Source organism: Heliangelus exortis, chromosome 1 (assembly GCF_036169615.1).
Source record: "Heliangelus exortis chromosome 1, bHelExo1.hap1, whole genome shotgun sequence".
NCBI classification, from domain to species: domain Eukaryota; kingdom Metazoa; phylum Chordata; class Aves; order Apodiformes; family Trochilidae; genus Heliangelus; species Heliangelus exortis.
In genome coordinates, this window is record NC_092422.1 from 56,948,769 (window position 1) to 56,967,338 (window position 18,570).

Sequence of the window (18,570 nt, forward strand, 5' to 3'; positions counted from 1 at the left end):
ATATTCTAAGATTAAATATTTCCTTTCATATTCCTTCCTATACAAATTAATTTCTCTGCTCCCTAGCACATGCTGCCTCTAAACTACCATTTTGTATTCTTATGCTAAAGAAGATTCAGAGGCAAAAACACTGAAAAAGATGAGAAGAGAACCAAAGCCAAGGCAACAATGATTAGGTCACCATTCTCTTTCTGTGAGCTACAGGGGGGGAATAGTTGAAGAACCCACCTTTAAGGGCTGTCACTGCCAGACTACTGGCGATTACTGTCCTATGGATCTGCTTGCTGAGCTACTTCCTGACCCACATCCATCAAAATGAGTCAGGTTAAAGCCAAAAGAAGGGAAAAAGTGCTAGCACAAGCAAATCTGCTGAGGGGAGAGTGGTAGGGATTGCCAAGCATTCCCACTGTGGCATTGCTGCTGTCAGCAGAGGACGTGCTCTCAGTCTCTCGGAGCTGAATTCTGTGGGGACCTAGCAATCTTTTAAGGGAAGTTTTTTCATTACTGAACCTACACTGTGCTCAACCCTGTGGTACTCAAGAAGCTGGCTCCCCAAGGGCATGAGAGGGGAACACATACAGTTAATACTTCTTGGTGATATTTTCATACGTGTAGTTGCACGAAACACAAGTGCATATTTTTGGAAAAGCTCACATATGAGAATATGACTGCTAATATTTAACCTCGTTGATGGGAGCAGAAATGGTACTTCTCAGAGTAATTTTAGTATGATAAACTAGGGACAGAGCTCCAGCTAACATAAATGCACTGAGAACATAATTCTGCATTTCATAGTACTTAAAACAAGACCTGATATCTAGAAGAATCTTTTAAGAAACTCATTTTGCAGTTGAATCAGATGAGGAACTTCTCTAGGATTTTTTTGTTTGTTTATTTACACACCACTTGTCTTGCACTTGATAGTGCATTCAAAGCCTCACTGTGCTTAGTAATATTCAAATGCTCAAGTCCTAGAGGAACACTTGAAAGGGGGCATAAGTCCTTAATCATGTATCTCTAGAAGCCAAGGAGGGCTTTAGTTGTATTGTGAAAGAAGAAATTAGGCAAGCCTTGTGAGAATGTTGTGTCTTTTATTAAACTAGCCAGTAAAAAACAGACAGCCTTTTGGATAGGCATACATTCCTTAGGCTTCAAACCAAAACTTACTTACTGTCCTCTGTAAATGTTGTGTCATGATTAGACAGACATGGGAAATTATTTCTGCCAGAGGTGAGAAGGAAAGATGAAGTTTACAAGGAGAATCCCAAAAGAAGAGGGCAGGAGGAGAGGTGATGTGCCCAGGGGTGCTTTTCATATCCTCTGTAAATGTTTCTCCTAAGAAAACAAGTGTGGTTTTATAAGTGCATTTAAACTTCATCGTATAACTGGCATCTAAGAGGATGACTTTCTTTTGCAGTTCAGACCAAAAATAAAATATTAGTGACTCTGTGGTGTAAAGCAAGTGTTAACTTCTTAAGTCTAGTGACTTATCAAAGTGAAACATAGTGGTCTAATCTAGAGGCTCCTAAAGTCTGATTTGATTCCTGCATTTGGTTCCTGTCTTTCCAACCACAAAGGCCCTATGCTATGAATTTATGCACGATTTATCTTCTGTCAAAATTAACAAGTCAGCCTCCTTTATCATCAGATGTAGGATTGTGCTAGACACAGAAAGGATCTCAAATATATGCTGAAAAAGTCAAATCCCCCCAGGCCATAACCTTACATCAAAGCCTCTCTTTTCTAGCAGTATGTGCATATGAGACACCTTCCAGCTCTGGTGGTCAATTGCACAGGGGATCTTCTGTTGGATGGACTCACGTGCACCACCTTTTCACTGGAGAAGAACGGACTTAAGTACAGCTGAAAGACAGTAAAAGCTACCATCAGGTATAGGCGTGTTTAAAGGTGATGCATATACTAAGCATTCTTCATTCAATGTATACTAAGGCAGCAATTAAACATTTCTTTGGTTGGATGCAGCTGTAATACTAAGACAACGTTCAACAAGGCAAGAACAAAACCAAAACTATTTGTGCTGATGGGCTTCCCAGGGGCTTGTCACTACTGAAGCAAGGATCTGGTAGTACTGATCTGGTTTGCAGCTGGGTGTGAGACAGTCAGACAGGGAGTAAAATGCCAGGAGGAAAGGTGAAATCCAGTAGTGTGTGTGCGGCCTTCAGACAGTGCTTTTTTTTTTTTTTTTTTTGGGTAAGTAATGTTTTTTAGGGGAAAGCACTAATGAAAAGGGCATGGCTGAATTCCTGAAAATGGAAGATGCCTCCTCCTTAGAATTACAATGTTCAGGAGAATGGAACTTTGAAAATATTTTTAAATTTTTTTTTTTTTGTTGTTTTGTTTTGTTTTTTTTTTTTGTTAAACATTTAAAAATTGTAATGATGAAACTCTTGATGCACAGTTAGCTACCTCTAAGATAAACCTGTCCTCTGAGTTCCAAATATCTGCACTGAGTGTTTGAACAACCAGGAAAACAGAGTTTCCATGGCAAATGGAAAAAAATCACTGACAAATGAGGATGCAATTGTTCAGTCTGGTTTGCTTTAAGAATTTTTTAAGGAGCATGCAACAGAACCATCTCAGTTATTCAAGTCCTTTTCCAGCACACAGCTGGCCTGGCAGCATTTTCTTTCATCAGGTTAATTTTGAGGCAGGACCAGGGAGGTGAAACTGTAAAGATTTTGCAATTTTTAATTAAGAAATTGTGTAAGTATGAACACCTAAATGATGAACAAAGTAACCAGACATGAAAGAGTTTATGTTTACACAATATGTACAGTAATAAAAAGGAGTCATATAAGGAAAGAGCTACCTCCCTTCAACCTACTACAAAATGGTGTGTCCTGAATTACCTCTCACTGTGTTTTCATGAACACCCTCGTGTTTATCACCATCATCTTTATCAGAATTAAAACAGATTTGAGCCACATGAAACTATTGCTGAAAAAAATGAAGACATCGGGTACTGCAAACTGTATAGCACCCTGAGAACAGACACATTCTCTTTAAAACTAAAAATTAATGCTGCATATGCTGACGAATGAAATGAAGACATTCTCTGGAGGAAGAACTTGGAAGTTTCCATGTGAACGTCACCAAGATGGCAACTGCCAGACTGCCTGTGCCCTGCAGAGATGCAGGGCCTGAGGGCAAAGCAGAGCCCCAGAGCAGCCCATGCAGGGTGGGGGCAGGGCCAACTCTGCTGGAAATTAAGGATTAATGTGGAGCAAGTTGGCAAGTTGTGCTTCACCTGATCATCCGATTAACCTTTGCTGCTGAGGAAAGCCAAGATCCTCTCAGGAAAGGTGGTCAGGTGGCCTCACAAGGACTGAGACACTCCTCAGTGCTTGTTTTTTTTAGGAGACAAAGTGCAGTGTCCAGATTTAAAACATGTTTTTTAACTAAGAGAGGATGAAGGAATGGCTTGAAAGGACCATGTTTGTGAAAACAGGGAGCCTTATATACAGCAACACAGTCTTGTATAATTAATACTGATACGGCCAGACCTTTACAAAGAGGCATGAAAAGAACTTGGGAAGTTACCATGTCTCTACACCTTGGGCTCAGAAACAGTTCAGACACAGGCAAATTAGCCCCAAGTTAACATGCATCTGCTCTCTGTGGAGTTGCTGCTGCATGCTCCCTTCCCCTCCTGACCTTTTCCTTTCCTTTTAGGCTCCCCAGATCAGCTGAAGGTCCTTAGCCTACATTTGGGTAATGAACACTAAAAAGAAGCCATGAGAATGCAGTATGTTAGAAGAAATTGAAAAGTATGATCAAAAGGTAAAGGTTAAAATAGCGTTTTAAATAGCTAAAAAAAAAAAATTAGAAAAGAATCAAAACTTTTTAATAAAAACTGATTTATTTCCTTATGGTGATCAGTATCTTATTCAGACTCTTCCGTATCAGTATCTCAGTCAGACTCCTCGTAGATTATGAGATTTGTCTTAGTTTGTTACAACTGGAGCAACAGGAACAAACAAATGGCCTGGGTTTTATTGAAAGTGGTGATGATAATGTAAACTTCATTCCTTTAATTTAAAAAACATTTTCAAGGAGATTTAAAGAATTTATTTAGCCTCAGAAGAACAACTTGAAAGATTACAGCTGAGTGACAGGACACCTCTTAGGCAATTTTTACTCCAAAGACTGCAATGTCCATTCTGAACTACCTTGAAGTATTTGAGGACTAATTCCAGAATTAGTCTGGTTTCATGCAGAGTAATTGAGATTAGAACCAGGTCAGAGGATTTCTTCATATTACCTCATCTGAGTATTTAATAAACATGAGTACATTCCCTTTTTCTCTCACAGACAATATTATGTACTAACCTGGGACTATTAGCAGTTTTTCCCAGCATTAAAACTGACTAGTAGCATTGCTAGCATTTTTTTTAAAGCATCAAAAAATATATCTTCTTATGTGAAACAATTTAGTAACATTGTGTAAAAAGCTGCTTCTCAAAAGGTATTGTGGTTGTAGGTATATGAATCTCAATTATGGTTTCCTATACAGATATAACTGAGTTGCTGTTTTGTCAGAAAGCATCACCTCTGATCATAGGTATCATTTTGATTTGTCCCTGTTCCAGTTATTTCTAACTAAAAATTGGGGGATCTCACATTACTCAACCATATCATATTTCATTTAATCATAAAACAATCTCTGCATCTTGTTCCACTCTCTGCCTGTTGAAAAGCATGTTGGTTCTTACCAGAAACATAAATTGTACAGACACACAGTGAAAGTTGTTGAAAATATGTAAGCAAGAAAAATAAATCTCTGACATACTTTTCATACATTGGATTTCAGCTGGAAAGTCCTGGATTTCAGCACAAAGTCCTAAAAATATCCATCATTTTTCACACATGTATGTCCCCAAAATTTCAATTTTTCTTTAAAAAAGTATCAGAAAAACAAGCTTGATTAGATGTACTCACTAAGGAAAGACAGGTTTTTAAATGTTTTATGTTAGCATGGAAATATGCAGGGAAACATCACATTTACTTTTCTATCATTTAGAGATGTAATGATTTTCTTTGCAGATTTTTAGCCTTAGTCTACACAGAAATTTCTGTTACGTGTACAATCAACTTCATAGGCCATGCAAGTATCAGTCAGATTTCACTATATGAAAAAGCAATTTAAGCAACCCATTTTATGTTAAACTGTGTGTATCTTGTCTGTGTATCCAAGCATTTTAAGCTGTGAAGGTTATTTATAATATTTTGTCCAATTATTACGACGACTGAGAATAGTATGACATTAACATTTGAGACCAACATAGTTTATTTGCATATTATATTTAAGCCACAAAAATATACTTTTTAAAGTCATTGTAAGAATTTAAGTAATTTTAAGGTCAAACACATGCTGTGAATATTACCTGAGTATTGTCTAAAGAGGTGTATCCGGATGGAGCAAAATACTGGCTTTGTACAAGTTTTCCTCTCTCCCAGGTCTGGTTCCAGGTGTTAGAACCAGATACAGTTCTCTAAGCTTACTGTCTCTGTGGAACAGGATTTATAATTTGACAACACAACAGTGATCCACAGACTGGTTTATCACCCTGAGTCCGACAGCAAATCTTTCAGAAAAAAGGTGAAAGATAACCCAGGATGAACAGGTACAGAATAATGTAGCCATGGGGGATATATCTACCTAACTTCCACAAACTGGCAGCTCTCATTGTAACACACCATAGGTATATCCTGTACATTTCATACACTGCCTAATTAGCCATGAATGTTCTTATATTCTGTATAAAATTCAAATAATTTTCAAATTATTAGCCCCTTTCCTAAACAACCTTCTAGCAATCAATCCCAGTATATTAAGTGTGTGCTGCATAAAGAGCATTTCCTTTAAACCATATTTAAAAGTATTGTTTCTCAGTTTCAGAGGCCCTCCCTTTTCTCTCAAATTACGAGATCCATAAAAGGAATCTCGCAGTTTCCATTCTCTCTCTATTTAAATTTCCAGTGGTTTATCTCTGTCCTTTAGTCCCTGTCATTTATCTCCTGCCTAGCATGAACTATCTCACGCTCCCACGATACAGAGGGTTCTGCATAATCCTCATGATTTTAGCCCATTGGCATGAAACTTCAAGTCAGGCCTTGTTTTGTTTTGCTTTGTTGTTCTTAGATGTGACTGCCATCATTTGGCATACTCTCAGTTTACATAACCATATTCTTCTTCATCTTCATGTCTATCTTAGCACTGTTTGATTTCTATTACTGGTGTTACATTACGAGCAGAGATTTTCATTATAGTTCAGATGGTGAAAAAAGAATGTTTTTCTTTCTTGCTGACAGTCAGTTTTGATTCCAGAAATCCCTAGGAGCTCTTTTTAATACAAAATAGATACATTATTTGTCATACATAGCTACAATTATAAAACTTTTATGACAGGCTTTAATGAAAGCACTTTGGATCTCAGGACTGTGTGCTTTTCTACTAAGGATCATCTGGAATTTTTCAACAAATCAGTCATGAATTTGTTGAAATCATTTGTTGAAAATCAGTCATGCCTTTCAAGAGAAACATTCAGTGGAAACCTTTCCATGTCTTAAAATCATACAAAATTGGGACAAAAGTAAGTGTGTGTGTGAAGAGAAAGAGAAAAAGACTGAGGCAGGGAGAGAGATTGCCAGTGCTGTAGAGTTGGGGTTCTTTCCAAGGATGGAGAGTTCCAAGGTCCAAAGCTCTTCTCTAGAGTAATGAAGTCCACAGACTTATGCTTGGATCTCCTGTCTACCAGGAGCTCCTGGCATCTCAACCAAATGTTGAAAGGATCCAAACTCTTTACACATCAATTTTTCATACAAAATGCAAATCCTGTTTTTTGTCAGTCTTGTCTCCCCCTTGGGATATGCTGTCTTGCTGAGACCTTCAAAAACACACTTTTTTTTTTTTTTTTTTTTTTTTTTTTTTTTTTTTTTGCAAAGGCAGTTCTTATTTGCCCCTACTACATTACATACATCACAGAATATTATAGTTCTAATTTTAGTTTCTGTTCCAGTTCCAAACTAGTTACTGAAGAACTGGTTTCTCTGGTTTTGGTCTCATGAACATCCCTTATGATATTTTTGAAAAAGATGCATCACTTACTGCCATCACATTGTTTGGTACAGAAACTGATTTTAATACTTGGCTTCGTGTTTCTATCCTTCTTTTCTCATATACCTCAGAACTGCTACCTCGAACCAAGTCACAGTATTATGTTAAATTTTATTTATCGATGTTAACAATTAATTATTTGTTAAAAGGACACAAATTGTCCCAGTACTTAAAAGGGGGACATGGAGAAGATGGAGACTCCCTACTTACAAGGAGTCACATGGACAAGCCAGGGGGCAATGGGCACAAGTTTATCCTGGGGAGATTCCAATTGAACACAAGAGGAAAATTTTTCACTATGAGGACAGTCAGACATTGGAATGGTCTCCCAGGGGAAGTGGTGAATTCCCTCACCTTGGAAAGTTTTGATCTCAACAGTTTGGTCTCAACAGGGTGCTGGGACATATCATATAAACAATAATATTAGAAGGGTTGGTCCAGACGATCCTTGAGGTCCCTTCCAACCTGACATTCTATGATCCTCCTAGCTACCTTATTGCTTTTCTATGAGGGGCACACTTTGATGTGATTATTTAACTTTTACATGCTTCAGGGACCAAAGTGACAAATGATTCTTTTAAAATCATTTTTGCTTTGTAGCTGGCTACATAAGAACTACGGGGAAACTGGCAAAGTATGTGAGCTCTTGGTCATATAGTTAGAGGGGTCTACAGGGAGAAGCAGGCTGCTGTACAGCTGGCAGCAGGGTTGACACCATTCAATGAGTCCCTGGTGCCAAGACAGGGCTCGGCAGCAGGGATGGCAAAAGTGTGTCCCAGACATATGATGCTTTTTATGTAGGAAGTGCACTGAGAGGAAAGGGTGGGAGGAGGGCAAGTGGTTGCTGAGAGCCAAGGAAAAACAGTTCAACAAGCATTTATGGCTCGCACCACCAGCTGTCTGGAGGTGGTCAGGATGATGAGGAAGTTTTTTTATAGCTTTAATTTGCTTTTGTTAACAGCCATGTAAACAGTATGCCTAGTTGTAACACAAAGCCACTTAAAGAGGGAGTTGTGCTGCTGTGAAACCCTGAGATGTCCCCTGCCTTTCCAGATACCCAGGCAGTACTTGCCAAAAACACTCAGAGTTTGGACTCGGTGGTCTCCTCAAGCCCACAAACACCTCCAATCTAGTTATGTAGGACAAGTGAAGAAATTTTCCCAAGAGGTTTTAAGTTTTACTTGATAAAGCATGAGAACAGATGCTGGTATTTATGACCCTACAAGGTGTAAGCCACCCCTCTTTTTTCAGGGGTGCTGCCACTTGCTGTGAGGCCTCCGTGAGTGTGAGTTCAGAGGGTTTCACCTGCACATGGTGCATGTTTGTCAGTACATTGTTTAGGCTTTTAACACTTGTGCAAAGATATCTGGTAAATTGCTACTGTTCAGCTTAGAAGTGTCAGGGCAGTTTTGTGTGGAAAGAGACTTTGAGGAAAACTATTTAGGCAAGGAATGCTACAACTTCTCCACATCAATGTTGGGCTTTTGCCCCATAGTAGTATTGTCTAGCTCTCAATAAACCTCTGCCTTCAGCCCCCCCAGTTTTTGACAAAGTGTGTCTTTATGATTGCAAGAATGGTAGCTGTACTCTCATCTCTACAAACACATACACACACAAGCTGAAGTTGAATTTTGTGTTTTCAGAAGGGAACTGATGAAGACTTCATCTCCACTGATGCTTGGCTTGCTGACCTTATCCTTGAAGGTAAGAGTACTAAAATGAAGATAAGTAGAAGGTGGACTGAATGCTGTGTATACCATATGTATGTAATACTTATAATGTTTTGCAGCACAAAACTTGTCTACCTGGACTTCAGAAGCCTAATCAGACAAGTTTTGGAGCTGCAACTCAATGTAAGTTAATAGGAATAAACATTCTTCTAACTTTTTCAGGTGAAACCAGATGTAATTCACCTGTGAACAGGAACCAGTGTGTTGCAAGTGGAGTCAAATTCTGGGTGCTAACCACATCCACACCAGCTGAGTGTACTCAGTTTCCACATTTGCAGTGCCAGTGGGCCTTCTCAGGTGCAGACCTTCTCTCTGTACTTTCCTTCATTTTCTAGGCCCAGGAGGACATGTGGCTGAGTTTGCTGAAGCAGAATCTGCAGTTCTCCTTGCCCCTGTGCATGAATCTTTCATGCCAGGTGTACAAGTCTCAGCTTTAATCCTTGATTAAACCTGGCAAAGTGACAGAGAAGAAAGAAAACCAAAATTACACGGAATTTGCCAACTACTAAAGATCTTCATATATACATGCACATGTAGAGATTCTTAACATTCTTTTGCTATAAAGCACCGAAGAATTACTGAAATTCTCTTATTCTGGATTTTAATTTCTCTAAGTCAAGAACTCAGAGTTCTGAGGATGAGTCATTTCTTTCCACTTTCTGCAGCCACTTCTGTAAGGTGTGATATTACTCTGTTTGCTCAGGTATTTTCTGTGAACAGTCAGGGACCTCATGCTCTGGCCAGCAATGAGCGTTGGTTTGCTATAGTTTGGGGTAAGGAAAATATATCATGTGAAGCCAAGTTTTTGAGAGAAAAGCTGGGAAATGTTGTGACATGAACAAATAAATGTATCCCATTTGTCTTGTTGAAATGAACAAGTGAAAAAAAAAAAGGCAAAACCTTGGAACAAATGATACATTTTGTTTATTTCCAAGTAAAGTAATTAGTGGAAAAGAAAATATAGGTAAAGGCACTGACTGCAAAAATGGCATGGAAAAACAACACATATCATTATTTTTTCAGACATTCAAATGTGGGAGTCTGAGGTTCAGTTTCCTTCTCCATCTGAAAAAATTTGAACTCTTCCTTCTCACTAGAGAGAAAATGCTCATTGGTACAGAGAGAATAAATTTTTGTGTGGTTTAGAAGGTGTTTATGCATAGTTTCAAATACCAGGTTCACTGAACCTTTCAGGATCCCATATAGATAGGAAAGCTTCAGCTAGAGATTGATTACAGGTAACTTATTTCAGAGTATTCAGACACACAGACAAGTGCAAATCAATTTAAGCAGAGAAAAGAGCAAGACCTAGGTCTTCTGGGTTGTTAGAAAAACCTCTTACTGCCAATGGAGTGAAAATCAAACAAATGCAGTTTCTTTTCCTTTTTGCAAATAAATAATTCATTGCAAAAAATAAGAACTCTCTTTTCATTTTAAGCTATAGCTTCTTGATGATTTTTTAATTATTATTATTTAATCTTTAAGTGTGTCTCTCTCTCTACTTTTTTGGATTAGGGAGCTTTTTCCAGTATTAAATTTTTCCACAAGATATTCAGAAATGAAGACAAAATGAGCTCTCATGCCAAGCTGGATGTTGGCTAGTCACACAACTTTTTCCTTAAATACAGGTCATTTCTGGGAAAACTAGACTTCTACCATTTCAACCCCTCTACATGGCTTTTCTTGGAATAAAACAAAGTCTTCTGTCTCTGTCATTATCACTCACCTGTAAACATGCATGGTACTCCTGTAAAATAAAGCAACACATTTCTCTGTCACATTATAAAGCGCCTTGTAAACTGTAATGGTAATATCAGGGCTACTAGAAAGTCCTAAGCAAGAAAAATTCCTTTTGTTTACAGGTTCTGGGTGATGATTCCTAGGGTGCATATTCTCAGGCATGTGTGCTAGTTGTTGCTTGAAGCCTGAACACTTTTACCATTCATTGACTAATGACATTTACTCATTCAATGACTGAGTCATTAACCTTTACAGAGATACACACACACACATATGCACACACACACGTACGTCGACACACACACACACACACACACACACACACACACAGAGCACCTGGGCTTCTAAAAACTTTTAAGCCATAAACATTAATAATTAATTCACTCCAGCAGCTATTTCCTTCTTTCATAACTTCTCCCAAATACCTCCTCCTCACCTCTCTCATCAATGGGAATGGTGCAGGGGGCACACCCCTCACCAGCACACACGCACGCTCACACACGCGTACGCAAACACTCGCAGAGTAAACTGAAAACAGCAAATATGCCATTCAAGAAGGCTGTCATGGAAATAAATTTCCAGGGCACCAAGGAAGTCATTGTATCCTAAAAAAAAAACCCACCCCAAAACAAACATACCAACCAAACAACAAAGGGTTGTGCTTTTACGTCGGCTCCGATGTCCCAGCTCTCTTTGCTGAGGGAGGCAAACACGCAAAGCCAGTAAGTCGGAGAAGTGAAACAACTCATGAAGTATTTTTCAGTTAGAGGAAATCATTAAGATATTTACTTTTGAATGTAGAAATAGTTTTCTTGGGAAAAAAAATAAGTACACAGTCATCTGACCAGCTCTGATAAATGCCAGCTGAGAGTTCAGATCAAACATTAAATCTTTAAGTGTCTTATTTCACCTAAGATAGCAATGCATATTCAGCAGGGATTAGGAACCACAGGCTTGAAGGTATTTGGGTGCTTAACTCTGATGTTGTCAGGGCCTCATATACTTTTAAAAATTCTTTTCCATCAAAATAAAAAATCTAAAGATAAGTTAAAAACACCATATCTCACCGTAAGGGCGTCTCCCTACCAAGCATGTAGCAGGATTTCTTAAATGACTGCAGGGTAATTGGTCTCCCTGCCAAGAGGAGCCATTGAGTGTATTTGCATGATCAAGAGTCATAAAGTACACATCACATACATAGGAGATCCAAGGAGAATAAAACAAGGAGGAATAAAATAGCTGGCTCCAAGAGGAAGGAGGTTGTTTTGACCAGGGGTCTTATTGCTTCACCATGTGATGTGAAAGGGACATGAAAGGCAGTGCTGGAGTCTGCAACTTCCTTCCCACTCCAGGGTCTGGGTTGTCCTCTGGCCTCAGCTCTTGTGTAACTTCAAATATTCAGCGTTATTCTCACATGAGAGTCTTCAACATGCTTATGAGGCATGTGCAATCAAGCACTTGTTTTCAGAAGATGAGAGACAGTGAGAGACAGAGAGACAGAGAGCCTCCTTTACCATGCAGCTCATCCTAACTGTCTCCATTTAGTGTCTAGAGAATAGACATGAAACTACATGAATAATTTCCTGTATTTTATTAACCTGAATTCCTCATTCTTTTTTAAATGGTAAATGTATTCAAAGTGAGAAGATGACAGCTGCACAGAGGGAAAGCTGCCCTGTGGTTTAGGCTTTGTTATGGATGTTGTAGGGTTATACCTGAGCGTTAATAATTGTTGTTGTTTATTGTTTCTTTGCAAAATAAAGAAGACAACCCTTTCCAGTCTCTCAGAGTTGCAGTGGCATCCAGTGAATTCTTGTGTTTGATTTTCAGCTGCAGGCTAAAATTCTGTGTGTAATGAACAAAGATAGCACTTTAAAACAGCTTTCTGGAATGGTGAGTGCTCTTATGGACCATTGTTCAAAGAGCACCCTAGGGCTGCAGTGGTGAATGAACAGACACAGGAGGTGTAGATGTGGATGGAAGGAAACCACTGGCTTTTCTTCTGCCTTAAGCAATGCTTCTTTTCTTCTTTCCTTTTATAAATCCAGTGTTATTGCTTGTATCTTCCTTTAATGGGTCACAGTGGACACACTGGTGTAGATTCCAGTTTCTCCTACCGGGCTGTATTTTCTCTGGTTACCATTCTCACAGCCACCTGATAGATGGAAGGAAACATAACTCCTTCTTGCCCTAACATCTAGTCTGTGCATCACCATGAATTCACACCACAGACCTACTCTCTTTTTCATTTTTATGTTAGGTAACTACTTAAGTCCACTCTAAGAGATAGCCCAAGGCATAAGAGAGAACAGTGCTTATTTCTAAATAGTGTTGAGGAATCTGACAGCCATTAAGAACATCTGTAGCTATGCTTCTGTCCCGTTCCTGACACACAAATCTGTGCTGGCCGTGCTTGCCTGGAGGGACAGGAAAACCTCCATGGCACAAACCCAGTTCACATCTGGTCAGATAAGTTTCAGTGCTTACACTGTGTTGGCCACAGCAAGAGACATGAAGAGTGATAGGCAATTTCTGTAATTGCATGTTTCTGTGGAACTCTCAGCCAGCAAGTAAGATTCCTGCTGTTACAAATATAACAAGGGGAAGAAGTGTGCTGTCAAAATGAATTAAACACAACTCTGGTTTAATTAACAAAGTGGGACCGCACTGCAACTATTGACATAATTTTACTGAATACACACTTTAAGTTACACGATCTAAAATAAGAAAAAGCCCCTTCACTTGCACAAATGAACACTCAGGTCCCAGCTGGAAAGAGCAGAAATACAGTACCTTTGCCTGACTGCTCAAAGACCTAGTTTTATTCACTCTCATCTCCAGCCCCCAGCAAGGGCAACAAAGATGCTTGAGCAGAGAGATTACTACTGTTGGCCAGGCTTAGTCCTAAAGCCTTGACTTCAGAGGACAGAGCCTCTATTGGGAACCTTTTGGTAGGAACATTTGTGACTGTTGGGAAATAATTTATTCCTGGCAAGGAGAAAATGGATTGGGCACATATCCATGCAACCCTACATTTGCCTATGCCTTGCCCATCACTGCCTTCTGCTTCTCACTTTACCTTGTGTCTACCTGAAGCTTTGAATTTTGCTCTTCATTGGGAGTAAAGTGGTATAAAAGACAGTGAGTACATCAAAAATTCATATAGGATCTTCCTTAAGTCTCAAATTGAGTGTATGGGAGTTGTGGGAGGATAAATTTTCTGCTAATAATTTCCACTGACATGAGCTGATTTTATAACACGGACAAGTTTTTATACTTCAGTCTAGCAGGTAGTATGCAATTCAAGGATAGTAAGCATTCATTTTGCTCTACTTTTACATGCATCAACCTTCTTTATTGTCATGATTCAGGAAGCTGAATAGCAAAATGTAAAAGATAAATTAAATGCAGAAAAAGTGAGTATTCTTTTACAGAATGATAGGAAGCTCAAGTTGACTGGTAGGGGTCTTTTGAAATGAAACTTTGATCATGTGAGCCATGCAGATTAAAATAAAATCAGTCCTTCCTTCTTTAGTTCAGTACTTCATGGAGTGCAATTAAGGAGGCACAGTGTGCAAACATTCCTGAGTATCATCCATCACCTGGCTAATCTGCCTGTCAACCTGCCCAGCCATACCTTTCCACTAGCTGTTTCCTCTTTTTCTTCCTACCTTTTGCCCTCTCTACCCTGATTAGACCCCTTGTTTAGGGAGGTGGAAAGAGTGGAATCAAAGGAGAAAGGAAGAAAATAATTTAATAAAAGAATCAAGAAATAGTGCCAGATTTCTGTAGCAGAATGCAGAGGTGTTAATTTATAGGTATGGTTGACAATGAATTTTCAGAGCTGCTGTTTTTTTATCATCAACCTCACAAAGATCCTAATGTTTCCACATGGAGTAATGTCTTCCTTATTTTGTACTTTACAACATCTTGGTCTATTCTAGGACACATTTTTCAGGACAGGAAATTGTTTAGATCACTAACGTATTAGGAAAGAACACTATCAGTGCCATTTGAAACCAACTAGGTGGTTATCAGATGCGAGTTTTCCTGATCTGACTTTTCCTGACATTGGTTGCTGCCTGGAAAAGAATGATCCATCCTAGTCTTACTACTTTTAAAATATTTTCTGTTTGCCCTGCAGCATAGTATCTATATCATTTTTTTTGCCACACCTTATCCCCAGCCAGGTTATCTGAAGCAATAAATAGGATATGGTTAATATTCAGCTACAAATTCAAAACTACTCTCACACTTGAAGCATGCTGGGTATGATAAAGGGTGTGAAAGGAATCAGAGGAGGCTCAGACACACAAATGGTTATGTCAGGATACTCCCACACATCAGAGAAGCATTAGTTATGTAGACTATTCCTTTATAGACACACTCACTTCCATTCCACAGACATCTGATAACATCCTACATTTTAGCATAGGAAATAACATGAGTGTTACAAACAATGGGAGAAAGGACGATAGGCATAATATTTCTAAGCACCTGACTTAACATAGATAAACTCTAAGAATCCAAATCAAGGGAAGCTTCATTTCCTATCAACTAATTAATAACAGAAATCCCCACTGCCATCATAAGCTGGTGGTGTCTCCAAGATCTTGGTAGAGGTCCTAAGAAACAGACCCAGGGAGGAGCAGGTAGCACGAAGCTCCATGAACTATTCTGGGAAAGTGTTTCTTGTGCTGTTCAAAATGGGAGAAGAAAAAACAAGGTCACCAAAGATGACTCTTACCAGCACAGCAGGGCACTGATAACACAGGGGTTTTAAACTTGGATTTGTTTCAACTTCTATCTCTTATGGCTCTGCCAATCAACAAGGATTGCTTGCATGCCAGAAACAACTTCCTTGTGTTCTAGGTGTAGTCCCTGAGTCTTGTTTGCCACTGTACATGTGTGACTGGGCTCTGCTGGCAGCTTCCTTCAAAGCCCACGGATATCAAGGGACTCTTCACCCCAGGTTCTACTATAAATAAGGCAAAGAGGAGGCAGTATGTAATACTTATTTCTCATCTGCCCTTCTGAACCCCGAACTGGCATTTACTCTTCCTTGTTTTGCAGAACATCACTCAGACCTGCTTAATCCCTTCTTACTTTATCCAAATATCTGGCTATCTGGTTTTCTGTCACCCTTTTGTTAGCCCAAAGATACTCCTAACCTATATAGAAATGGGACTTAATGATTGATTTAGGATTAAGCAGGTCTGATTGTAAATACTTTTTGTCAGGTTTTCCAGGAGATTTTTTGGTGCCTGATAGTCTACAAAATCTCAGCAATGATTCATCTTGAAATATCAAAGTATCTTGTTTCCAAAGAACTGCATCAAAAGAGCGAAACAAAATTAAAATCTCATCCTGATTATCATTACACAATAAGTGTAAAAAGAAAAATAAAACTTTCATGTTTGTTTTTAATGGTTGAAGTAGACAAACCTCTTAAATTATGCTCCTGCTCTTCCCTCAGGTTGTGAGGAACAAAGTTAGATGTGAGCACACAGCTGAACCTCAGGCAAACACCTTGTGATAATTCGTTGATTCTTATCTAATTGAAAGACACAGAGTGAAGGGGAGACACTGAATTGGGAAGTTTTAATTTAATTTTTTAATAATTATAGTTCTATGAAGAGGATTTTCTTTTTAAATATGTGCTATTATGTGCATATTATCTCCTAAAGAGAGGAAACAGAAGTGATTTAAACCACAGTCCTTTGTTAAACTTTGGTGGAATATAAATTTTTTTTTCTACTTTATTCAGTTCCAAAAGCATAATTTAAGGAGAGAAATTAAAAATCACGTAGATCCAATGAGTAAGTTTACTGTCCTAGATTATTTAGATTATTTTTATTCAATCTTTTTAATGCTATAGGACTTTCGGAAGGTGTCTTCTTGGATTGCCTACTACCAAATTTTAAAAAAAAAAAGGCCCTCTATGCATAACTATGGAGGAGAAGGTAGGTTTGTCATCACCCTCGTTCTTTTTGGATGCAGTAGGAGGCATCCAGCCAAGGTGCAACAGAGGAGGCAGCCTACAAGTCATGTCCATATTACTAACCCATAGATGCTTCCAAGCTACCAGGTCCAGATACCATCTCTTATATTGGGGTGGAACTGATGCAAAAAAGAATCCCTACAACTGAGTTCCTCAGAAGAGAAAGTGGACATGGAAACTGGAGCAGACATCCTATAGGTATTGCACCAGTCTACAGTGCCTCAGCTCAGATACAAGGCCAGGAAAGGACTTTGAAAATCTTAGCTTGTTTCCTCTCACCCTCAGAAGGCTAAAAGTGAGTGTGAGGTAATGTCTACATTGACATTGTGGCTTGAAACAGCCATGCAGTTTTCAAGAGACTTCCCTGTTCTCCTCTTTTCCAGAATCTTGGTTCAGCTGGCAGAGTGATTCTGGTGTGCACAAGCTAAATTCCCCTAATAGAAAACTAAAATGAAAAGGCCACTTCAGAAGTACTGTGATGATCCACAGAGGCAATGGTTCCAAGTCAGGATGTGGGCCATATTGCCATTAGGTGTTACATAAAATGTCTCTGCTGTGTGAAGTTTTTTGACTTCCACAGATCCCACAATGCCATCAAGTGTCTCTCCTGCCATGAGAAAGAACAAGTGCCACATCTAGCAGCTTTATTGCAGCTGTATATTTAGAGCTGTGCTTTAGCATATTGAGGACCTGACCGCTTTCACAAACTATTCTCCAAGGACTGTGAGATGCCAGAGGATTTTTCTGTGTAGAAACTGTCTACATCCAAAACCATTCATCCAATCCCACTCAACAGGAGCATCTAGCTCAGTGCACTCATCCAGGCAAGCTGGAAATGCAGCACACCATGGTGATTCATCCCTCTTAGCCTTCTCTCCTCTGATACACTTGAATGGCCATCCTTCCCCTTCCTGTATGCACTGGATTATCATCTAAAGATGTACTGATGGCACTATGCACAATAACATTTTTGCTCCCATTCCTGCTCTCTGTCTGAAAAGCAGAAGCTGAAATGTTTCTCTTTATTTACAACACAAGAATGATACTGGTGCTGGCTACCACTCCTCTCCATCTTTCTTCCACATCCTCGCAACTAAAGGAAGCTGAATGGTTCTGCGTGCTTGTGTATGCCCATCTCCTTTCAGGACTTTCCATAGTCATGCCTGTCCTTTCATAGACATCAGCTAAGGCACAGATGGGGCATGGAGGTTGTCTCAGTGTTGCTTTGCCCACCCATCCAAATGCTGCTGTAAGCAGAGTGCTTGAGGCCACCCCAGGGAATAATGCAGTGCCTTGGGCTCAAGGGAGAACCAAGGAAGGAGAAGAGAAAGACAGTTCAGAACTGGTGCTATAAGGATTATTCCAGATGTTTAAAAGGGACAGAAGTTCAGGAGCAGAAGTGGCAACAACAGCAACTCCTCCACTTTCTTCAGAGCTTCATGCCCAGGTTCCTGGGAAGAGAAGAAGAACAAGAAAGGGACTCAAAGAGGGACCTCTATACCAACAATGCCAGGTAGACAGCCTGGTGGAGAGTAAGCTCTGGACAGAATGGTGATTGCTTTCCTCCTGTCAGCAGGCATAGTTGCAAGCATTCTGTTGCCCTTTAGATTCAGATACATTAGACAATTTTTACCAACTTTATGCCCTCTACATTGCATTACAACACTCACAGTAGCAGATGCTGTTCAGCAGGGAAATGTTTGCACTGCTGACTGCTTTCTTCCACAGTCCTTGCATCCCTTCCCTCTGTCTTTGCTCCTAAGCAGATTTTGGCTGTGCTGGCTTTCCCACCCTCTGCCATGTTGATCTCCTTACAAGTGATGGGGCCTGTCAGCTCATGAGATAAAGTCACTTATGCTAACTCTTTTCTACTTAGCTACAGGTATTTCACCTTGACCTAATACTCTGGGTCATCCTTGCATGTGCAGTACTATTTCTGCATGGGGTAACAGCAGGATGTT